The sequence below is a fragment of the Falco peregrinus genome, chromosome 19, assembly GCF_023634155.1.
Source record: "Falco peregrinus isolate bFalPer1 chromosome 19, bFalPer1.pri, whole genome shotgun sequence".
In the NCBI taxonomy this organism is placed as follows: domain Eukaryota; kingdom Metazoa; phylum Chordata; class Aves; order Falconiformes; family Falconidae; genus Falco; species Falco peregrinus.
This window is the reverse complement of record NC_073740.1, coordinates 319,115-344,349: the sequence shown is the minus strand read 5'-3', so window position 1 is coordinate 344,349 and position 25,235 is coordinate 319,115. Positions and strand designations below refer to the sequence as shown.

At 50.6% G+C, this 25,235-nt stretch overlaps 1 long non-coding RNA gene across 1 annotated transcript; it reads left to right on the top strand.

Annotated features, from left to right (window-relative positions):
• The first annotated feature begins 740 nt into the window (after positions 1 to 740).
• On the top strand, positions 741 to 4,369 carry LOC114010983 (uncharacterized). The gene is made up of 2 exons (XR_008744976.1): positions 741 to 2,361; positions 2,920 to 4,369. It is a non-coding gene; the product is annotated as an uncharacterized LOC114010983 (long non-coding RNA).
• The last annotated feature ends 20,866 nt before the right edge of the window (positions 4,370 to 25,235 follow it).

The following is a 25,235-nucleotide window of genomic DNA, read 5'->3' as shown; positions in this document are numbered from 1 at the left end:
GCCCCCGCGGGCCGCAGAGAGGCTGCCTCGGGGCCTGCGGTAACGCTGTCGCGGCGGGGGTGTGTGTGTGTGTGTGTGTGTGGCTCAGGAGCCTCTTCCCGCCCCTGCGAGCGGGCAAGGGAAGTAAAAGCAAGCCGGCGATGGGATCCCACCCCTCGCCTCCGACTGCTGATTTCACTAAAAAGTACTGCAAAGGGCAAGCGTTTAACTGCCGGGGAGGGTAGTTAATCCTAGATATATCTTTCATAAGCTATCATTTGTAAAAGGAGTTCTCTGTGCTGGGGAGACCAGCCAGGAAAGAAAAAGTTTCCAAAGAGGGTTGGAAATTTCTGTCTTCTAGTCCTAGGGAAATGAAACTCAAACCATCTTCTGGTGTGCAGCCCAGCAAGTTCTTGTGAGCCTGTCTGGGAGAAATTAGCACCTAATTAAAAAGGTGGGAGTGGCAGCCAGGGAGGAGGGTTACAAGAAGGCATCTGCCTTGAGGCTGTGCTAAAGAGAAACTGTAGGTACTTGTTTCTCAGCAGTTCAGCTGAGGGATGCCTCTAGGAAGAAGGTCCTGGTGCCAGGGCATAATTTTCCATGCCTTGTTCTTTTTTTCTTTAGTGACAGAATGTGCTGAGGGCTGAAGGTACCGGCTGGATGCTCAGTGCCCTTCCATTTCCCTCTGCAAGGGTTTTGGGTGGGTGAGAGAGGCAGCAGCTGTGACCCGGCTGCAGATGTGCTGGGCACGTCACGTCAGCCCGCAGCAAACATGGAGTTTGACACCTTGTGTCTCGTATGGGACAAGACCCTGCTGGTAAGCAGTTGCTGGAGAAAAGCTGGTGCATAATCAACTTCTACCTTAATTGTCCTGTGCAATATCATCTGCATCTGGGTTCTATCCACAAAGCTGAGATGCTGGTTTCCCTGCCTTTCAGGACTGCTACAGGTGTGTGTTTTCAAGATCTGTTGGTCTAGCCAGCATGCTGTAAGGGTATGGGTAACAAGGTTTCTCAGTAATGCTTCTTGTGCCTATCTTTTACCAGACTAACTTGGTATCATTTTCTACTAAGAAAGCTTACTCTGTATGCTGCTCAAAATACCGGGCTGCTCAGGCATTAGAGAGAGGCCTCTCCATAGTATTCGCAGCACTGTTGATGGGAGCTGTTTGCTGGCCCTTGTGACTTTGCCTTTTCCCAAGGAAGTATTGCTGGACTTGCCTGGTGGGTAGAAAAGCTGAGTCCCTGTGAGATCAAACAGCTTGCTGCCTGGACCCTGGCAGAGCTGTAATTAGATGAGTGCAAAGTTGTGACCTTCAGTGTCATCCTTGCTCTGTCTTATGTGTTGCTTCTGGCATGGGGGGGTGGTGGGGTGGGCCGGGGGGGGAAGTACTTTTTTCTGTCCATAGGACAGAGGAAAGGGTGGTGGCTTGTTTAAGGCAATTGGGAAGGTTTCTTCTTTGTGGCCTGGTTGCCTTGGGAGTCCACGTGCTGCTTTGTAAGGGAAGGTTGCAAGGATGTCTTCCACCTTGAAAGGCAGGATGGTGGATACACATACCTTCTCTTACGCTCATGGTTATAGAAGGTCACCTGGGTGTGCTGAAGCTTGCTAGAATGCTTGAATACCTGAACTACAGGCCGTGAGATTCCTGCAGGCCCTGCTGGGGCTCCCAGCTTGTGTACTGGGACCTTGCTCCTGGGTTTGCTGGTGCCTGGAGGCAGAGACGTGCTGGAAAGGCTTTGGGCATTGTGGCTGTTTCAGCCAGCACCCCACTCCTCACTCCAATTAGCAGACTAACAGTCATCAAATAGTACTGACAAAATTAAGTACTTCAAAATATTGAATGATAAATGATGTACCATTTTTCTATAGGACGATGTATGTATGTTTATCTAAAAGTTGGGAAATGTCCAAGGACCCTTATTGCTAACATGACGGATGTACTAATTGTTAAGTCCTTAGATTTGTTATCTTTAAAAAGGCTATCTGGTCCCAAGTTCCTGTTGTTTATACAGCGTGGCAAAGACAAGGACTTAAGTCATGGTCACTAGTTTAGTGAGATATGTAAATGAGTTCCTGGAAAGTCAATGAATAGGTATGAGTTGCTTGTATAAAGAGGGGACTGAAAAACCCCCTCGGGGTGCATGACTTTGGTGGAGCGATCCCCCATGCATCCAGCGTTGCCGAATAATTGCTCACTCGAATATTGGTGACTGATTCTTTAAATCAATTTGGTGACCCAGATGGGACCTCCTCTGCTCGCCTGTGGGACCCATTGAGCGGGCACTCCTTAGGGTACCCCCAGGGATTTTCCTGGAGGGGCTCCTCGTCTCATCTGGATCACCGCAGGAGCAGACAAGGACTCCATCTTACGGAGCGAAGGTACTATGTTTATTAAAATATTATATTAAAATATTGTATTAATATTATATTTTAAACAGTACTGTTTCGGATATTTCTGTTCTGGGACCGGTCCCTCTGTAAAGCTGTCCGTAAGACATAAAATCATTGTATGCTTATGCAGGATGGCGTATGCCGGGTAGCTAGCACCGCAGGTATACATCTGATTCTGTTCTGGTATTCGTTCCGGTATTAAGGTAATATCGGAACCCTGATTCTGGTTTGGTCGGAAGACTGACACGTTTGATGATTCGAAGTCAATCTGTGTATATAGGATTAATAATTATAGGGTTACTGATAATAATTATAATACTCATTTTATGCTGGAAACGTGAGAACATTTCTGTATTAGGTATATTATGAAAGTTGATATGTGGTTATTGTCTTGAGCATCCAAGGGGTGAGTGTAAACCTCTGTATGTTTTAAAGTGCATATAGTGTAAAGAATTATTGAGTATATGGTGGGGGTTGCTGCTAAAAGACAAAATTCGTCTCTGAGCAGTTACTCTGTGCTGTTTTGGCATCAATTTGGTGAGCCAGCCAGGAGAACTCTTCACCAGTGCTGGAATCCAGGGGCCTGGGGACCGTCAGGGACCCCGACTGCATCTTCTGTCGGCAAGACTCCCCTACCCCTCGGCTTCTCACACAGGTGGACAGGACTTCTGCACAGCATAAAAGGTATTTATATTTATTCTTTGTTTTGAATATTTGATTATCTTAAGATTTGGTTTTACCCCATAAGACGAAAGATGGGACGCTCTCTTGCAGGGTTAGAAGAAGGGACGCCTTCTGAAAAGGGTAATAGCCCTATTTGATTGTCTTAAGATTTGGGAAGCTAAAAACTTCCTTTAGGTTGTCTTCAGATTTGGGGAATTCCTAGAATGTAACAACTGAAATAGCGCTCTGTGTCTTGTTTGTTCTATGTGTTGTCTCGTTACAAGTTCAGAATTGGAGTTAAGAAATGTATGTTGAAAAAAATAATATTCTGGTAATTCTAGGCAAATAGCTGAAAACTTAACACTCTGCTTAAGACCAGAAAAAATTAGAATCTGTTTTTTGGCAACTGTTTATTGAAATGTGTACTTTGTGTGATAATGCGAACTGTCAGTGTTCCTAGAGTTGTATGTAAGTGCAGGGTACCGTGTAACATACTGCCTGTGTGACTGAGGGCTGCCCAGAGAGTGTGATGTGTGCAAGAGACGCGGTGTCACTACGAAGTGAGTGGGGAGTCCCAATCTGCGTGTCTGTGTTCCCCGCGAGGGGCCGGCCAGAGAGGGATGGAGCAATTGAAAAATCGATTTATGAAGTGTTGGAATGCATCATTAGAAATTAGAGCGGGAGACTGTAGAAGAATGGCTGCAGAAGCATGGCTTTAGAATCTCTGAAGATCTGCACAATCCAGGCCCGGTATTAGAATAGGCCTGTAATCAGAATTGTACTGAAGTTGCTGTGCTGAAGATAAGAAAGGTAGTCTTGAGCTATTCTTGAATCCTGAGACTGAGTAATTATGTTGTGCCAACAGGCTGTGGCTGTAACAAGATACAGCTGCTGGGAAAGCAGGTGCAGGGCCAAGAAAGATAGGGAGTGGTATGGGAATATAGGGAGTAACAAACTACAAGGCTGAAGCACAGCAACACAATTAGCTACATGGATAGAATGCTTATTTTAGTCATGATAATTAGGGGTGTGAGAACCACGCGTGTTTAGAGACTATTAACCGATTATATTTCTGCTTTAAGAATATGCATGTGTATCGGTTCTATGTAAGTAGTGTTAGAAACTAATAAAGTTGAGCAAGATGCATAACTCATATTGAGTGTCTTCTTGACTCCGGCGAACCCTTCTTCCAACAGGAGACTGGACAAAACATTAGTGCTAACATCATTTGGAAAAAGCATGAATTAGCCTCTGCCCTTAGTGTCGTAGGTGCTGTCTGTATACTCCAAAAAAGGGTGGCAAGTGTCTAAGATATATTATCTCCTCTGAGAGGGGGGGGGGGGGGGAAGAGACCAAGAAATAAGGCTAAATAGAAGTCTTGAACTGTGGTGTATGTTCTGAGATAAGTATGGTACCTTCAGTAATAACTAATACATTGTAGACAAATATATCAGACTTATTAGGAAGATGGGGGGCAGACCGAGCCAAGCAATAAATACCAAAACACCCCTGGGATGTATTTTGAAGCATTGGAAAGAATTTTGGCGGAAATCTGAACAAAAAGATATTTTAAAAATATTGTCAGAATTGGTGGCCTTTGTATACATTAGGTGATGGTGAAAGACGGCCACTCAGAGGAGGTCTTATATTACAACACAATTTTACGACTTATGCTGTTTCTTTGTAGAGAACAAAAGCGGGATGATGTGTGCAGATGTTTGTGTGACAGAAGGAGTGCGGGATTAACACCACCTGATCTTTGATTATGGCTCTAGAAAAGGATAGGGAAAAACTGAGACCTAAACTAGAAAGATGTTCTTGTTGAAATTTTCGTATGTTTAAAAAAGGAAAAAAAAAAAAGCTCAGGTTGTGGTTCCTTCTGTGGAGCAACCAGAATGAAACATGTTGTAAGATAAAAGAAATTTGTACTAATGTATGTAAGATCTGAAGCGGGGTATGTGTGTGGAGAGTCAAAGACCTTGTGAAAGTGTTAAAGTATCGGGGTGAGTTTGTACAAAGCCCCGTACCCCCTCAAAGGTGCGGCTGAGCCCTGCGGGACGCATGGCAGGGTGTTTGCTGTTTGCCTGCGAAGGCATGGTATGTAAGAACGCAGACTTAAAGCAACAAGGAGCAGATTTGCATTCAGGGTTAGAAAGAGTTAAAACAGAAGTGCTGTAGCAGAGGCAGGCTTGTGTAACCTGCAGAGCAGGAAGAGCATCTCCTGCCCCGAATCCTGATGGTAAGGAGGAGGGGGTTGCTGTTGCTGACAGTTGAGCAGAAGGACCTGACAATGTTACCCCTTGCAGCACAACAGGACCGGTATCGGGCCCTTTAGAGCAGGCAATGGGTCTCAGGAGAATAAAGGTGAATCTTTGATGGGGAAATTTAGATGTTTGAAAGTTGGTTGTGAAAGACTTGTCAGGATGATCTAATAGAACTAGATGAAGGTTCAAGTTGATTGTTACTAGATAATCGTGATGTAGAAAAAAAAGAGGTGGAATTTTTAGTGAATACAAAACCAACTTATTTGATGTTAAACTTAAGTGAAAAGAATTTGTTACAGTTGTGGGAGCTGCTGGCCACCAGGAAAACATCCTGAAACCTTTAAAGTACAAACTAAGAAAACAAGAATGCCAAATTCACCAAAACCTTTGTTGGGATGAGATTTATTAGAACATCTAGACATTTAAAAAAGGAGAAATGAAACCAAAAGTTTAAAATGATCAAGTGATTGAAATCTTGAGCTTATCTTTAATTCAACAGAAAAGTGGAAAAGAGGACCTCCGTGAAGTAAAAGAAATCTTTAACCAGGTATATCTGGAAATAAATTCCAGGTAAGGCAAAAAAAATGCTTTACCTGTTACAGTAAAAATGATAAGGGAAGGCCTGCCTAGTTCAGGTAAAACAATATCCCTTGGTCAGCGGGGCTGTGGGGGGTATTGGCATAAAAACTGAGATAAAATACACTCTGTAGTAGTTCTACTAATGTAAATCTGTGTGTTTTGCTGTGACAGTGACTTGTTATGGGATGTGCAGGTGAAACTCTGCATTGACAACTAAGTACAAGGAATAAGGTTGGTCAAGTGCCTCCTACCATAGTCAAGGGCAAGACTGGGTTGGCCTCTGTGTTTGCCACCAAGAAGAATCTTGAGCTCCGCTGTTGGCTGCAACCCAGTAGGCGTTGAGCGGTGGGAACATGTGCCATGCCAGACCTTGATGTGAGAAATGGCCCCCGCTGTTATAAGAGGGTCGTCCAGGAAGGAAGAACATAAGATGGCCCATTGAGGCACTGATCTGGAAACTGGAAACCAGCTGGCCGACCATGAGGCTAGATGAGCAGCAGAGAAAGTAGGAAAGGAGGAACTATCCTTAATACCAGACGGTAAAATCCAAACTCTAAGTACAGATGAGGAGTCAAACTATTCTAAAGGAGACCTAAAGCTAATTCAGGACATGAATGGTAAAATAAAATTAAGTGGGCTTATTTGGCAGATGGCCGTATAGTGGTACTATCCAATTTAATATGGACCACAGCCCTAATAGAACATAATAAGACTCATTGGGGAGCTGGTATGTTATATAATATAAGTCTAAATCAGAAACTGATAGGGCGAAACTTATATACTGTAATAAAACAATGCATTAATCCCAATGTAGGAAACAGAATAAAACTAGGGAACATTAGTAGAGGAAATTATCCAGGACAACAGTGGCAAGTTGATTTTTCCGAACTCCCAAGAAAAGGGGGGGTACCGATATTTATTCGTTATGACCGATACGTTTTCAGGTTGGCCAGAAACTTTCCCTTGTCGAACAAATAAAACAAGAGAGGTAACGAAGGGATTGTTAAATGAAACTATCCCCCACTTTGGGGTTCTGGCAACAATCTCTTCTGATAGAGGCTCACATTTTTGTGCCAAAATAATATGAGTGAGTATGGTATTGGGAATAGATTGGCAATTACACACCCCTTACTGGCCTCAAGCAAGTGGAGAAATAAACCATTTAATTAAGCAACAGATAGTGAAAATAGGACAAGAGACAAATCTAACTTGGCCACAGTCTCTTCCCTTGGCATTATTAAGAATACGAACTAAACCGAGAACAAAGGAGAATTTGAGCCCTTTTGCAGGAGCGGGCTGGAAACTAGGACCACGCGTGGCAATCGGTCAGCTGAGGGGAATGTGCTCAAGCTTGTCTAGACAACAATTAACATGATGAGGCGTGTTTGCAGAGCACAGGGGAGTGGGAGACGGATGGCGCCAAGGAAAGGTAACACCTTGCGGTTAATTGCTGGTAGTTAACCACCAATCAGGGATTGCCTAGTATGCAATGCTTAGCTTCAAGAACCAATTAGTTTAAAACACGCAGCTTCTTAAAATGTATAAAAACGCATGCTTCTGTACAATAAATTGACATTTGCTTGCATCAAGCTGCGTCCCGTCTCTTCATTCGCCGCACCCTTTTGAAGTATTATATGGGAGACCATACCAGTTACAATTTGCCAGAGAAGATTTAAGGCAGTTAGGGGAGGGATATTTGTGTGAGTATGTGAAGACCCTCCAGGGAGAATTAGAAGTTATAAATAAACGAGTATTGGGAACAAGGGCCAGAGGGTTAGATCAACCAGTCCGTTCCTTTAAATCTGGTGACTATGTGTACATAAAGACATTGTCAGGGCAACCTTTGGAAGAGAAGTGGGAAGGACCCTATCAGGTGCTGCTGACAACCTTCACTGCCGTCAAGATAAGAGAATAACCAGCCTGGATTCACTACTCTTGGATAAAGAAGGCTCCTGAGAAATCATGGGCTGTCACCCTGGCAGGACCCATGGGACTATGGTTCTTTAGATCGTAAAGAAATCTCCGGAGACACAATGGACTGTCAAAAGGATCAGGGACATTTGTGTAAAGTTATTCTGATCTTAATTGTAACTGTTGTAGAAATATTAGAAACTGAAGCATGGGTAAACAATACCAGTCTTCAAACATTGCAAATGATTGTTAATGCTACGAAAGCTAAGGAATGCTGGATACGTACCTCTCTTCCTAAAGGAGGCTTGATAACACCCCTGTATGGGGTGGCCTCCCAAAACTGGAATTATCTCGATGACAAATGGACTACCTGGCCAGACTTTTGGAAAAAGCCAGACTACGGTGGAGGATATTGCCTATTTGATAATAAAATATGAGTTGGGTCCCAGATTTGATTTACAAATATTATTAAGCCTAACCACCACAATATTTATGAAAAGTGATAATAACTGTCATTGGAAAGCTCAAACAAGACAGGAGGAGCATGTCCTGGAAACCCAGGGCAAAATACTTGTTCCCAATCTGATGGATGGAATGATTAAACAGAGATCCATGAGATATGAAACAAGGTGCAGATCCTGCATGAAATTACTAAAGATGATTTATCGTGGAGTTTTAAAGTTATATGGGACAAACTGACTTCGTGGTTACCTAATTTGGAATGGTTAAAATATGCTTTTATTATAATACTTACTGTAATAGTTTTAGGAATATGTGTATTACTTCAATGTTTTGTTTGGTGGTGTCGAAGAATGATCATAAGGCATAATGATTTTTTGTAGTTGCAAAAGAATTTGCAAAATTTACTAGAAAAGGGGGGAATGAATGGTGAATGATGTGCCACTTATCTAAAGGATGATGTAATTATGTTTATCTAAAAGCTGGGAAACATCCAAGGACCCTTATTGCTAACATGATGGATGTACCAATTGCTAAGTCCTTGGATTTGTCATCTTTAAAAAGGCTATCTGGTCCCAAGTTCCTGTTGTTTATACAGCGTGGCAAAGACAAGGACTTAAATCACAGTCACTAGCTTAGTGAGATATGTAAATAAGTTCCTGGAATTGTAATGAATATGTAAATGATTTCCCAGAAAGTTAATGAATAGGTATGAGTTGCTTGTATAAAGAGGGGACTGAAAAACCCCCTTGGGGTGCACGACTTTGGTGGAGCGATCCCCAATAAAGACTAAAGATAACCTCCACTCACTTGAATATTGGTGAATGATTCTTTAAATCAATCTAGTTGAAGATGCCCCTGCTTCATGCAGGGGGGCTGGACTAGGGCACCTTTAAAGGTCCCTTCCAGCACAAACCATTCTATGATTCTGTAAACTACCACTGTCATTCCAGCCACTGTGTATTTATATATACTTGAGGAAGTCAAAGTCCTTCACAACTGAAATTTTACTCTGAAAGTTCTGAATTGCCTTGAAATTCTCAAGAGCTTTTCTCCAAAACATCCCTTCCAGAGATACTGATATTCAGGTCCTGGACCGAACACCGTACCTGAGGTTGTTTACAGCAGGGCAGCAAAGTTTTGTAGAACAAGTGAGGCCGAGAGACTGCCCAGACACATTCTCCTCCATGTTCTCCCAGACCCATGTGGCAGCACCTTGAGAAAACACTTTTTTCTGTTTGTTCCCGATATAGTTCTAAACATCTCTAACAAAATTTCACCAATGTCCTCCCCCCTGAAGCAGTCCTGCTGTTACCACAGATAGCAATGCAAAGATGTTCAAAGGAAATGGTCTGAAACACTTGGAAGCTAAAGGTCACAATAAGCAGGAAAAGAAAATACTTTACCATGTACATGAGACTGTTCAAACTTTTTGCTGGTGCAAAGTGGAAATTTCCAGCTACCTGCAGGAGACAGTAATCTTTCATTAAAAAGCCTGAATCTACATAAACAAAGCAGTCATACCGGCGGCTGGATTTTAAAATTTTTATCGGAATAAGATAGACAATAAGCAACTCATTGTCATGGGTGACAATACCAGCAAATACTGTCCTAAAAGAGATGTGAATTTCCCCTCTTCCTCACAGGCAGTCATGTGGAAAGCCATCATCACATACCGATGTTGACAACAACTGTTCTATGCAGAGTATTTTAGCGGACGTAAAAATGAGAAGAAGGAATCAAGTCTACTGGGAGGGAACGAACTGCTGCTGTAGGAAATATCAAAAGGTATCACAGAAACGGAGTGGAGAAAGTAACTGGGAGGGTGAGCAGGCAGGGTAAGAAAACCCTTAATACAATAAACAACAGCGGTCCTATGTATGCATCCATGAAAACAAGCCGTGTTCAAAAATAAAGCACTAAACCTACCACCAAAAAACCCCCCACACTCCAAAATCCCCCAAAAGACAAAGGTTATTAAAGTTTTAACCTTGAATATGAAAAGGATATGGATATTAGGTGTCAGTCCTCCCTGACACTCGCTAGCAATCACACACACCCTCCCCTGGAAGATTTCAATGCATCAAGGTCACATGCTACATTACACCTTTGAATGTCCGTGCAAACCTGTTGCATACGTTAACTGCTGACCCGATGAGAATGGAGATGTGCAAAAGTCCAAGTGCCTAACAATGGCCCCCAGCAATTTCCCTATTGACACCCACCCACCCTTGGACCCTTGCTACCCACAGCACGCCCCTTTGAATCTTTCCTGCTCACCACACTTTGTGGCACAGGGTCCTGTAATGGTTCAGCACCCATGATATTCAAAACACGATGTCTGGCTTCATGAGCGAAAGGGCGGGGTGTGTTTGGTTTTGGTTTTGTTTTGGTTTTCAGAAAAGAATGTTGTCTCCAGGAATAGTACACAAAGATGTAAAAAAACCTCCAGATTTTGAAATAAAGTAGTAAAAAAAAATTACCCTGGGCCTGACTGCTAGAATGTACTTGGGTACGTAACCTGCACATCCCAGTGTTTTGAGCTCGGTAACCTGCCAAATGATAGGGTAGTTACATAGTCATCTGGTGTATCTTGTACTACATTTTCATACACCTGTTGCAAACAACATCTCTTTAAGCATCTTCAACCTTGACAACTCCAATAGTCTTGCTTCCACTGGTTTTCTAAAGAAGGGAACATTTCACTCCCCCCAGCACCTCTGCTGACGAGTTGTTGGTTACTGTTATCTCCAGCACCCACCGGTGGTCTCTGTTTTGAGACTAGAAGGGCAGGTGGGACTACCTCACCGCAAAGAAGCTGCCTCTCCCCCTCCAGAAACCTCGGTAAAAAGACTCACTAGCTAGATGGTAGAAAAAGCTAAGCTTCTCCAGCCAGCCCACGTCATGAAACAGGGAATTTGCCCCTTCCCACCCTTTTCCTGACCCTCCTACTGAACCCCTCTACAGGCACAGGTACCTTGCTGAGCCCAGGGGTTATTACAGTCCTGTGAACACTTAAAAGTTGGAAAAAAGAGCAGATTGCCCCGACTGTGCCTTCTGACGCTCATCAACACCACGCAACAGGCTCACGGCAAAACCCATCTCTCACCTTGTTGACCTCCAGGAAACCGTACACTCGGCAGCCCTCGTTCTTCTGCTCTTCCATTTTCTGGCTAAATCCTTCCCTCCTGCACTGCTCTATGCTATCCGGGTTCTCAAAGGCCCAGCCTCATCACCTGTATGCTTCTCTGACATCGTCACAAGTATTGCAGCACCTGCAAGAGCACAAACATCATCTTTACAGCGATAAAGAGACACTCCAGCTCAGGACTCAAATCCCCGGTGGATTTTGTTTCAAAGCAGCAAACTTCAGGAACTGGACGCTGAAAGGTGGTCTAATGCTCCTGAAGGAGCTTGAGCTTCCTGACGTACTTTTTGAGATTTTGGCACGAGGACGCAAGCTGTTTTAATGCAGCGCTTAATTCTGAAGAGGGCTTTAGCTGTCCATTCAGACAGCCAAGTCCATCCTTGGCAAATAAATTTGCCGCAGAAATGACATTTGTTTCTGTGGGAAGTCTCCCACAGTTCTGAGCAGCTTGGAACTTCCCCATGTGAACACAGCATCTTACCTGTTTCTATACCTCCCTTCCTCCGTTTTTAGGGAAAGACTGCCAACATCGGAGGCAAAGTTAATGGCAAAGTTTCTTCCTTGCTCTTCTACCTCTGGACTCACCAGAGTCTCTGTCACGCTCACCAGAAAAAACAATTGTCTGTCTCTGTTCCATGTTGTGCTGGACAAAACAAAAAGTTGAAGGCTGGAATCGTGAATCCCTCAAGATGGAAACATCTCTGGGGAAGGATGCAACTTGACAGATGTGACAAACTAAATTACTACAGAGACAATAATAGCAAAGGATAGTCCAGAACCTGTGGACTATCACGAATCCATTCTTACGCAGATTTGCAGGTAGAAGGAATGAGAAACACCGAATGACACCCATCACTTGTCTGAGTGATAGGTGTCTGGTCTTTGCTCCCATAAGGATGCAAAGCCTGCAGCAGAAACGAGAAGGCAAAGCCATAACTGGGTTTTATTCCGAGACAGCTCACAAAACAGTGAAATAATTTACACAGCTCCCCTCTGGACACCAAATAATCCCAGAAAAGGTTCTGTTTGCTAAGATACAATCTTTGTGCTACTGCCCTTAAACAGGCACGCAGACAAAACAGACAACCTAACTGTGCACGCTCTTAACAATCGTGAGCGCAGCACAGGCGTACGATAACACAACAGCTCTCACCATTCTCTGAACAGGTGCCCAGGAGGATTTCACTGTACGGACCTTCACAGACATTTTGGAAAAAAACCTCCAACACATATGCCACATTAACTGTATCGATTCAAGCACTAAGAAGATGTAAAGGTTACCGAATGTCCTCTGACTCTGCCCTGTAACAGCTTTCACAGCGATCGGCATCCAAAGCATTTGGATCAAACACCTTTTCTTCTTCTTTCCCCAGTTCTAAGACAAAAGAGGATTCATAGTGACGAGGCACGTCTAGAAACACTATCTTGTACTTCTGCTCTATGCACAGAAACTGTTCTACACGTGAAGGAAATGATTTTGTATCAGAATCTGCGCATCCTGCACCCGAAGCTCACCTGAAAGAATGCACAGGGCCTGTTGAGCCGCAAAATAAGATCAACAAGCAGAGTAGCGTTTGCCATCTGAAGAACGCCCTCCATAGAAAGAACCAGCCACCTGTAAGCCTTGCCGGAGCGCCAATCAGATGTTACTTGCACAAAGGCTTTGTTAAAACTTTGTCTAAAGCAGACCCAAACAGCAAATTGCGACCGATACAGGACCTGCTACACAAACAACATTTTAAATAGCAGACAGCAGTGCATAGCGCATAATCCTGTCCCAAGGTATGTAGGGAACACAGTTACATATTGCTGTGAAACTAGATCACAGCGGGAATCTCCCAAGCGGAAAACTGACGCTAGGCTCTCCAGTACAACGATGCTGACAATGCACACACATCAACCACTGGCTTACTAGAAATCTCCAAGGAATTTCTTTGTCATGATTTTACAATTCTGCAAGTGTCTGTGCCACCTGTGTGTTGAATGCGCGGCCACAGTACAGCTGGGGCACAAATGCAGAAGGCTGCAGAGGGACTCTTAACAGAGGAGATGAGAGCTGGTGACAGCTGAAACCTGCCAAAGGGCAAGACATGCCTCCAGAAAACTCAAACAGGACCTTTGTTTTCCCAAAACAAATGCGAAAGGTATGTAAAATTTGGCGTTCGGAATAAGCAAGCCAAGGAACTGCATGTCTAAAATTTTCAGAAACATGGGTTCTTATTGGAAGAGGCCCCTTAAAACCAGGCTGCTCCACTCACAAATCCTGAAGGACAGGACCAAGTCTGCTGGATTACAAAAGCCCTCTAAGGCTCACTGTCTAGGCACTGCCGCACTACGCTCTTACGAGCCTCGAAAAGGCGGCTTCTTGCATAACTAAGGCCGGGGCAGGTGATAAGTCAGACACTGCTGAGGGGACAAAATGTTATCGGGACCCTCTCTGCTGAGATTGGGAGGTATAACAGGTGGACAGAAGTGAGTATTTAAGACATCTGTAGTAGCCACAGAAAAAAAGAGATTTTAATTAGGAAGTATGAAATATGCATGAAAATCAATCGTTAACCTCACTTTATGGTAGTTATGATCAAGCAAATAAAAAATTTTAGAAAAATATACCCATTCTTAAACCACTGTATGAGACTTACTTTCTACAGCTTACAACATTCAAACAAGGTGAGAGTACAATTAAGAATTCAACCAGTATGGGTTTTGATCCTGTAATTACACTAAAAGACAGCATCAGGAAGAATGCAGCTTAGTAATTCCTATGCTTTGTCAAAGCCATGATTCCTGCCATTTGAAGAACACCTGTACAACACACGGAGTCTTTCAAGATACAGCAACTAGTAACAGCTTTCTGAATGTAATCAGTAGCTGCCTGTCGAGTTGTCTCAGAGAGCACCCAGAGGTACTGCACACAGCTTGGATACTATAAAGAAACTGCAGTACATAAAACCCCACATGCAAAGTTTCGTGCTGTTAACACAGTCCTTGACTTGCATGCAGATATGACACATGACGCTGGAAAACTCGGTCCATGTTAAAAGGAAACGAAACAGTAAATAAAAATAAAAATAAAAAAAATTCAATCCTCTATCGTCATCCAGTGGAAATTAATGAGATGACATCCCAGCACGGAATGCAACCTACCATAGAAATCATTAAGCTATTAACTATTTGAATGTAACTACGATCAGGAAAAGCCTCCACATACTACTCCATAATATTTAGGTATGCTTTACTAAATTTAAGGTTAATGTTAGATAAAATGTATTTTCAACTAAGAAATTTAAAGTGCCGAAGCAGCTAAGTGGCAGAACCAGGCCCCGTCCCTAGCATAGCCCTAATCCAAGACTGGTTTAAAACCCAGTCCAGTTAATCAGTGGGAGAACAGAGAAGCAACAGATGATCAATCTGTGGAAACAGGTGCTTTCAGAAACACAGGCGGTTTTGGAAAAATTGGTGCATGTGAATAGGAACTGCTCTTTCAAAGACTAAGCGCGCTTGAAGGAGCGTGTGAGTTAAAGCAGGCAGAAAGAAGATCACGATCCAAGGAGGAGCTTGGAACCGAGGCAGAGATTGGAACCGAGCAGGTGAATCAACTGCGACAGAGTCAGGTGATGGATTCATAGAACTGACAGGACCAAAAGAAACTCCTAAAAACTTCAGACATTGACTAATGATCTGATAAGCGTATCTAACCTACGCTGTATCCCTTGGTTCTCTGTCACCCACTGGGGGGGTGGCCCAGCTCCGAGTCATGACTAAAGCAAGCCCGGCGGTAACCACGTCTGTGTGGATTTTTCCTTTACCAGACAATACTGCTATAGTTGCCATTTAAATAACTGACTGAACATCAAGTGTTACTAACAGAAACTGATAAGAGTTTCACAAAGGTGGGTGGACACTTCCAACCTAACTTGCCACACGTGTGGTGGAAATCAAACTCGCCATATCCTTTTTCCAGACAGCAGAAGAAATTGCTCGTTGCATGCAATGCAATTTGATCGCTTTCTAAATGCCTCTCCTGGATGAGACACTTTGCTCCCTGCAAGTTTCTCTTCCTCTCCGTTGATAATATAATGAGCGAGAGCAACCGGTTCAGACCTAGTAATCCCAGTGGAGACTGGCAACACAAGTAAGGCAGGAGGCCCATATGTGGAAACAGGGAATTGGGTACAAAAAAGCGGGGTTTGACCCCAGACATTACATTCGTCACACCACAGCCTCTGAATACAGAAAGGCTGCTAAGTGACACAACAGTAAGAATGCTGTCACCTCACTTCTGTGACACCAGAAGGTCTCGTACCTGCCCACTGTTCAGCTCCTGGCTTAGTTTAGCCTTTCAGCTTTAAGAACAGAGAAGCTAAATCTGAGTTACAACAAATCAGCAACTTTAGTTCATGCCAATACACAAAACTACACCGTCTCCCAGAACAGATAACAAGGACCTCACGTTTTAGAAAGACAAAGTCTTGCAGTATTACCGTTAGACTGCAACACTACCAGAATCGTTCCCGGTTTGTATTGAAGTAGAACAGTAAGCCATAACATGTCAAAAAATACAGAGGAGAGGTTTATGTAGCCAAGGACCACTTACTCCAACTTGTAACTGATAAATCAACTGAAATCTATTAATCAGGTATGCATTAACACACACAAAGCAAACATAGTAAGACACAAGTTTAGGCTTAAGGGTCAAGTCAGCGGAGCCTTCCCTGGAGAGAGGCTCTTTCCTCTAACCAGCTCGTCCCATTTCTCAGCCTCCTAGGATTTAAAAATGCAACCAAAGTCAAGTTTTGCCAGAGTAGCTGCTTGATTTCTAGTAGGAAAAGCCTATTCACTCAGCAGCTTTGCTCCTGAAACGCATCAACGAGTCCTTGTCCCAATTTCAGAGGGACCAGGCAAAGACTTGCCTCGCAAAAGTACCGAGTATAACGTATATACACACACACAGGAGCTTGTCTGATCTGCCAGTGTAATAGACTTGTGTCCTATAAACTTTTCAATAGTTTGTGGTGTTTAAAACGCTGTGAATTCAGCCATCCCTTGTTCCCATGAATCTCATAGCAGGCATACGGTGATGGAAAGACTATGCGAGCATCCATCCAAGAATGACAGCATAGCATCTTACCGTGTCTCTCTGCTTCTGGAGTCACACGATTGGCAGCTTTATCCAAGCGCTGTTTAAACAGCTTGTGCTCTACCTCCTGCTGAGGCTCTCCTGCTCTGTCCATGGCATCGATGCTCAAATCTGAAAGCAGCGAGCAAGGAAAGCGGTCTATGAACACACATTTGTTATGGCCTGTGGCAAGCCGAGGAAGTGAAAAGACAGAATCTTTCAGCCAGCAGGGTAAAGAACGTGCCAAACCGGGAGAGCACGTACAGCTAGTGTCAAGTGCCCGACAGGGAATAAAACACACGGTGCAGCACACTAAACGGCCCTCCCAGGTACGGGGTTTGGTTTGGTGTTCAAAAAGGACAGTTTCCAACTTCCAAGAAAGTGTTACCCTGAAAGGTAGACGCGCTTAAGGCAAAAACATCTAGACTGACCTTCGGTTCAGCTCCCCTTGACTTGTCGACGGACGCTTCCGGACGAACCTAGGGACAAAGGGAAAACAAAAGACCCCCGTTTCGCTGGGAAGCAAACCAAAAGGCCTCTTCCCCTCGGCTGCTCCGGCCCCGGAGCTGACTGTCACGACACAAGACCAGCCAGACACCTGAGCTGCCGCTGCCTCCCAGCCCTCCCCGGCAGTTAAAAGGCTTGCGGAGAAAGCAGCAGTCGGGGGCGACGGCTGGGGATTCCGCTGCCGGCTGCCTTTTCTTGCTCTGGCCCGCTGGCAGGGGCGGGAAGAGGCTCCTGAGCCACACACACACACACCCCCCCGGGACAGCGTTACCGCAGCCCCCGGGGCAGCCTCTCTGCGGCCCGCGGGGGCCGGCAGCCCCAGCCGGCTGCCACGGCTCAGGCCAGCGGCTGGGGGAAAGACAAAGCCCCGCGCAGGGCTGCGGCGGCTGCCCGGGCAGCCCGCAGGCGGCGGCGGGTGGGCGGCGGGGCGGCGCGGGCCGACCCCTCTCCCGGGCGCCGCCGCCGCCACAAGCGAGCACCGGGGCCGCCCCGCCGCCGCTCCTCGCCGAGGTAGCGGCGCGGCTCCGAGAGAAAAAAAAAAAAAAAAAACCCAAAACAAAACACCACCCGCCCAGAAAAGGGCAGCCCCGTGAGGAGCCCGCTGACCACCGTCCCTGCCGGGGAGACGAGAACCGGCGGCAGCCCCGCCGGTCCCGGGCCGGGCCGCCCGCCTGCCTCAGCCCGCCCGCCGCCGGCACCAGGCGCTCCCTGCCGCGGCCGAGCGCCGGGCCGCCACATCCCCCCCGACCGGGCCGCTGCCCGCCGGCCCCCGGCCGCCCTTCAGCCCGAGCGCGCCGCCGCACGTCCCGGCCCGAAAGTCTCCCGGGCTACCGGCGAAGGCTCCGCACCTCCACGGCCGCTCCAGCGCGCCGCGCGGGCCGGCAGTGAACCCGCCTTTTCCCGGGCCGGATGCGTCCTCTGCCCCTACGCACGAGGCCGGAAGCCCCGCCCCTAGGGGGGGGTCAAAGCCGCTTCTGCGCATGCGCCGCCCTCCGTCGGCCAGCAAGGCTTCTGCGCATGCGCCAAAGCGGGATTGCGTCATCGGCCCAGACGCACGGGGCCGGAAGGCCCGCCCCTGAGGGTCAAAGCCGCTTCTGCGCATGCGCTGACCTTACTTGGCCAGAAAGCCCTTCTGCGCATGCGCCAAAGCGGGATTGCGTCATCGGCCCGGACGCACGGGGCCGGAAGCCCCGCCCCTGAGGGTCAAAGCCGCTTCTGCGCATGCGCTGACCTTACTTGGCCAGAAAGCCCTTCTGCGCATGCGCCGAACGCGGGATTGCGTCATCGGCCCGGACGCACGGGGCCGGAAGCCCCGCCCCTGAGGGTCAAAGCCGCTTCTGCGCATGCGCTGACCTTACTTGGCCAGAAAGCCCTTCTGCGCATGCGCCAAAGCGGGATTGCGTCATCGGCCCGGACGCACGGGGCCGGAAGCCCCGCCCCTGAGGGTCAAAGCCGCTTCTGCGCATGCGCTGACCTTACTTTGCCAGAAACCCCTTCTGCGCATGCGCCGAAGCCGGATTACGTCATCGGCCCGCGACGTGCCCGGAGGCCACGCCCCCTTCGGCGTCAAGCCGCGTCTGCGCATGCGCTGCCCTTACTCCGCCTGGGGGGGCGCGGTGCTGCCACCTGGCGAAAAAATTTGGGTACTGCAGCCCGTCCAGCTAACGGACTGCACAGTTTATTATAGAGGCACGGCATCAAGAAGGGAACTCTGCCCACGGCCCGTTAGGAAGTTGCCTGGCTTCCCATCTCGGTGGATGAAGTTCCGGCAGCGAACATTCTCGATTCAACTAGTCTAGCGAAAAAGAAAAAAAGAAAAAAAAAAAAAATCACTCCAGAGACCAGGCTTACGCTTTTTTTCCCCCCCTTATGAAAACACTACCAACAGTGCCTGAACGAGAAAAGAGGTCACGAAAGTTTTTCTTGTAAAATGGAAGGGCACGAAAGAGAACAGAATTCGACAGACGAGACGTAAACCTCTGCAGCTCTTTCCCCGTGCCTATCGGACATCGGTTTCCAAAAGCTTTCTCGGGTGAGCGCCTTTTGTCTTTGAGCAGTGCAACAGACGCTTTGCAAACAGCACAAGTCTGCTTTTGAACCATCGTTTCAGACTTTGCAATCACTTGAGATGGGGCGCTTTGTACTTAAGAGAAACAAAACCCGCTCTGAGTCTTCCCTTTAACGATACAGGCCTATTCCCCTTTCCCTTAGAGAAACAACCTACTCGCTTCTGAGCTCTCGAGGAATCTTAACACTCCCAACACACTGCGCCGTCAAGATGAACAAAGCAGTTTCCTACCACGTTGCCAGCGAGCGATAGGACCGTCTCGAGACGAAGTTTCCTCGGACAAAAACCCGAGAGATCTTCAAGACTCGGTCCAAACGGCTCCGTCACCGTCCCATCGCAGTCCCCTTCGGCTCCACACCACTGCCTTGTGGGAACGCCCCCTAGAAAAAAAGAAACGCTTTCATCAGGGTAACAAGCAGAATACAGCTCTAGCCTTGAGGACGGCTGGCACGCACACGGCCTGTATCGCCGCGGTCCCCTGAGCCGCAGCTCAGCGCGCGCCGACAGCGGTGACGGAGGACGCGCTGAAGGCGAAAAGCCGAAAGCCAACCCCCCGAAGCCCAGAACCGTGCTCAGGCACCCAGGAGTTAAGCCTAAAACCGGTTGAAAGAGCTGCCTCCTACCTGTTCCCCCGCCACCTCTCCCCCTCCGAGGTCAGCACCTTTCCTCGCGATCCCTTTTCGCAAACAAAAGACGGACGCCTGCGGTCTCAGCTCGGTACCGAAGCACCACGACGCGCTTGCCGGCGGCGTGCTCTCTCACAAGGCTGACAGCTTCTCTGCACGCAACAGCCGAGGCCCTGTGAAAGGGGAGGAAGGCAAACACCGATCACGTCTCGCCGGGGTCAGGAGGGAGTCGGGGTGCGCCGCGCCACAGTCAGAGCCCAACGCCTTCCCCAGAGGAATTACCGGGGCACAACAAGAGGCAGGAGCGATCGGCAGACAGGCAGGTAACACGCACGGCAGCGATACCCACGGCAGACTGGCAGGACGCTTCCAGCCGCTTCACCCCGCCGCTTTGTTTCGAATTTCGTTACAAGGCAATCCGATTCTTAAGGCTCACTCTGCTTTGAAGAGCTGCTGGAGAAAGGCTAACACGTGGCATCGGCGCTACCGTCGGAATTCCGGCGTAAAAATCACGGCAAAGCCGTGCCTTGTCAAGCGGCTTCCCAAGCAGGCTCTGGAGCCTTTCCACGAGACGGGCAAAGCCGGAGTCCCGCGGGAACCCTGTGCCAGCTCCGTCAGTACGGCCGAGCCCTCCGACAAAGCGCACCGCCGTACGGAAACGTCAAGCGGGTTTATACCTCGGGCTCCTTTACAGCCTCGGAAAACAACACCACCCGGCCGGACGCGCTGCTTTAAGCGCCTAGCAGGCCCGGCTGCGTTACCACCAGGGACCGACAGTTCCTCCCCGGCCGTTGCCCGAGCCGCAGCGCAGCACTCGGAAGCGGCGGGCACACGGAGCCTCGCGGGCCCTCGGCGGCTACAAAAGGGATCCCTCCGTAGTCAGCAGTCCGACTCGCAAGCACGAGGCACGCGTGGCGAGGTAACATCTCGAGCGACCTTCGGTTCCGCTCCCCTTGACTTGTCGACGGACGCTTCCGGACGAACCTAGGGACAAAGGGAAAACAAAAGGCCCCGGTTTCGCGGGGAAGCAAACCAAAAGGCCTCTTCCCCTCGGCTGCTCCGGCCCCGGAGCTGACTGTCACGACACAAGACCAGCCAGACACCTGAGCTGCCGCTGCCTCCCAGCCCTCCCCGGCAGTTAAAAGGCTTGCGGAGAAAGCAGCAGTCGGGGGCGACGGCTGGGGATTCCGCTGCCGGCTGCCTTTTCTTGCTCTGGCCCGCTCGCAGGGGCGGGAAGAGGCTCCTGAGCCACACACACACACACACACACCCCCCCCGGCCGCGACAGCGTTACCGCAGGCCCCGAGGCAGCCTCTCTGCGGCCCGCGGGAGCCGGCAGCCCCAGCAGGCTGCCACGGCTCAGGCCAGCGGCTGGGGGAAAGACAAAGCCCCGCGCAGAGCTGCGGCGGCTGCCCGGGCAGCCCGGAGGCGGCGGCGGGTGGGCGGCGGGGCGGCGCGGGCCGACCCCTCTCTCCCGGGCGCCGCCGCCACAAGCGAGCACCGGGGCCGCCCCGCCGCCGCTCCTCGCCGAGGTAGCGGCGCGGCTCCGAGAAAAAAAAAAAAAAAAAAACCCAAAACAAAACACCACCCACCCAGACAAGGGCAGCCCCGTGAGGAGCCCGCTGACCACCGTCCCTGCCGGGGAGACGAGAACCGGCGGCAGCCCCGCCGGTGCCGGGCCGGGCCGCCCGCCTGCCTCAGCCCGCCCGCCGCCGGCACCAGGCGCTCCCTGCCGCGGCCGAGCGCCGGGCCGCCACATCCCCCCCGACCGGGCCGCTGCCCGCCGGCCCCCGGCCGCCCTTCAGCCCGAGCGCGCCGCCGCACGTCCCGGCCCGAAAGTCTCCCGGGCTACCGGCGAAGGCTCCGCACCTCCACGGCCGCTCCAGCGCGCCGCGCGGGCCGGCAGTGAACCCGCCTTTCCCGGGCCGGATGCGTCCTCTGCCCCTACGCACGAGGCCGGAAGCCCCGCCCCTAGGGGGTCAAAGCCGCTTCTGCGCATGCGCCGCCCTCCGTCGGCCAGCAAGGCTTCTGCGCATGCGCCAAAGCGGGATTGCGTCATCGGCCCAGACGCACGGGGCCGGAAGCCCCGCCCCTGAGGGTCAAAGCCGCTTCTGCGCATGCGCTGACCTTACTTGGCCAGAAAGCCCTTCTGCGCATGCGCCAAAGCGGGATTGCGTCATCGGCCCGGACGCACGGGGCCGGAAGCCCCGCCCCTGAGGGTCAAAGCCGCTTCTGCGCATGCGCTGACCTTACTTGGCCAGAAAGCCCTTCTGCGCATGCGCCAAAGCGGGATTGCGTCATCGGCCCGGACGCACGGGGCCGGAAGCCCCGCCCCCTTCGGCGTCAGGCCGCGTCTGCGCATGCGCTGCCCTTACTCCGCCTGGGACGCGCGGTGCTGCCGCCTGGCGAAAAAAATTGGGTACTGCAGCCCGTCTAGCTAACGAGACTGCACAGTTTATTATATAGGCACGGCATCAAGAAGGGAACTCTGCCCACGGCCCGTTCGGAAGTTGCCTGGCTTCCCATCCCGGTGGATGAAGTTCTTACAGCGAACATTCTCGATTCGACTAGTCTAGCGAAAAAGAAAAAAAAATAAAAAATAATAATCACTCGAGAGACTAGGCATACGCTTTTTTTCCCCCCTTATAAAAACACTAGCAACAGTGCCTGAACGGGAAAAGGGGTCACGAAAGTTTTTATTGTAAAATGGAAGGGCACGAAAGAGAACAGAATTCGACAGACGAGACGTAAACCTCTCCAGCTCTTTCCCCGTGCCTATCGGACATCGGTTTCCAAAAACTTTCTCGGGTGAGCGCCTTTTGTCTTTGAGCAGTGCAACAGACGCTTTGCAAACAGCACAAGTCTGCTTTTGAACCATCGTTTCAGACTTTGCAATCACTTGAGATGGGGCGCTTTGTACTTAAGAGAAACAAAACCCGCTCTGAGTCTTCCCTTTAACGATACAGGCCTATTCCCCTTTCCCTTAGAGAAACAACCTACTCGCTTCTGAGCTCTCGAGGAATCTTAACACTCCCAACACACTGCGCCGTCAAGATGAACAAAGCAGTTTCCTACCACGTTGCCAGCGAGCGATAGGACCGTCTCGAGACGAAGTTTCCTCGGACAAAAACCCGAGAGATCTTCAAGACTCGGTCCAAACGGCTCCGTCACCGTCCCATCGCAGTCCCCTTCGGCTCCACACCACTGCCTTGTGGGAACGCCCCCTAGAAAAAAAGAAACGCTTTCATCAGGGTAACAAGCAGAATACAGCTCTAGCCTTGAGGACGGCTGGCACGCACACGGCCTGTATCGCCGCGGTCCCCTGAGCCGCAGCTCAGCGCGCGCCGACAGCGGTGACGGAGGACGCGCTGAAGGCGAAAAGCCGAAAGCCAACCCCCCGAAGCCCAGAACCGTGCTCAGGCACCCAGGAGTTAAGCCTAAAACCGGTTGAAAGAGCTGCCTCCTACCTGTTCCCCCGCCACCTCTCCCCCTCCGAGGTCAGCACCTTTCCTCGCGATCCCTTTTCGCAAACAAAAGACGGACGCCTGCGGTCTCAGCTCGGTACCGAAGCACCACGACGCGCTTGCCGGCGGCGTGCTCTCTCACAAGGCTGACAGCTTCTCTGCACGCAACAGCCGAGGCCCTGTGAAAGGGGAGGAAGGCAAACACCGATCACGTCTCGCCGGGGTCAGGAGGGAGTCGGGGTGCGCCGCGCCACAGTCAGAGCCCAACGCCTTCCCCAGAGGAATTACCGGGGCACAACAAGAGGCAGGAGCGATCGGCAGACAGGCAGGTAACACGCACGGCAGCGATACCCACGGCAGACTGGCAGGACGCTTCCAGCCGCTTCACCCCGCCGCTTTGTTTCGAATTTCGTTACAAGGCAATCCGATTCTTAAGGCTCACTCTGCTTTGAAGAGCTGCTGGAGAAAGGCTAACACGTGGCATCGGCGCTACCGTCGGAATTCCGGCGTAAAAATCACGGCAAAGCCGTGCCTTGTCAAGCGGCTTCCCAAGCAGGCTCTGGAGCCTTTCCACGAGACGGGCAAAGCCGGAGTCCCGCGGGAACCCTGTGCCAGCTCCGTCAGTACGGCCGAGCCCTCCGACAAAGCGCACCGCCGTACGGAAACGTCAAGCGGGTTTATACCTCGGGCTCCTTTACAGCCTCGGAAAACAACACCGCCCGGCCGGACGCGCTGCTTTAAGCGCCTAGCAGGCCCGGCTGCGTTACCACCAGGGACCGACAGTTCCTCCCCGGCCGTTGCCCGAGCCGCAGCGCAGCACTCGGAAGCGGCGGGCACACGGAGCCTCGCGGGCCCTCGGCGGCTACAAAAGGGATCCCTCCGTAGTCAGCAGTCCGACTCGCAAGCACGAGGCACGCGTGGCGAGGTAACATCTCGAGCGACCTTCGGTTCCGCTCCCCTTGACTTGTCGACGGACGCTTCCGGACGAACCTAGGGACAAAGGGAAAACAAAAGGCCCCGGTTTCGCGGGGAAGCAAACCAAAAGGCCTCTTCCCCTCGGCTGCTCCGGCCCCGGAGCTGACTGTCACGACACAAGACCAGCCAGACACCTGAGCTGCCGCTGCCTCCCAGCCCTCCCCGGCAGTTAAAAGGCTTGCGGAGAAAGCAGCAGTCGGGGGCGACGGCTGGGGATTCCGCTGCCGGCTGCCTTTTCTTGCTCTGGCCCGCTCGCAGGGGCGGGAAGAGGCTCCTGAGCCACACACACACACACACACACCCCCCCCGGCCGCGACAGCGTTACCGCAGGCCCCGAGGCAGCCTCTCTGCGGCCCGCGGGAGCCGGCAGCCCCAGCCGGCTGCCACGGCTCAGGCCAGCGGCTGGGGGAAAGACAAAGCCCCGCGCAGAGCTGCGGCGGCTGCCCGGGCAGCCCGGAGGCGGCGGCGGGTGGGCGGCGGGGCGGCGCGGGCCGACCCCTCTCTCCCGGGCGCCGCCGCCACAAGCGAGCACCGGGGCCGCCCCGCCGCCGCTCCTCGCCGAGGTAGCGGCGCGGCTCCGAGAAAAAAAAAAAAAAAAAACCCAAAACAAAACACCACCCACCCAGACAAGGGCAGCCCCGTGAGGAGCCCGCTGACCACCGTCCCTGCCGGGGAGACGAGAACCGGCGGCAGCCCCGCCGGTGCCGGGCCGGGCCGCCCGCCTGCCTCAGCCCGCCCGCCGCCGGCACCAGGCGCTCCCTGCCGCGGCCGAGCGCCGGGCCGCCACATCCCCCCCGACCGGGCCGCTGCCCGCCGGCCCCCGGCCGCCCTTCAGCCCGAGCGCGCCGCCGCACGTCCCGGCCCGAAAGTCTCCCGGGCTACCGGCGAAGGCTCCGCACCTCCACGGCCGCTCCAGCGCGCCGCGCGGGCCGGCAGTGAACCCGCCTTTCCCGGGCCGGATGCGTCCTCTGCCCCTACGCACGAGGCCGGAAGCCCCGCCCCTAGGGGGGGTCAAAGCCGCTTCTGCGCATGCGCCGCCCTCCGTCGGCCAGCAAGGCTTCTGCGCATGCGCCAAAGCG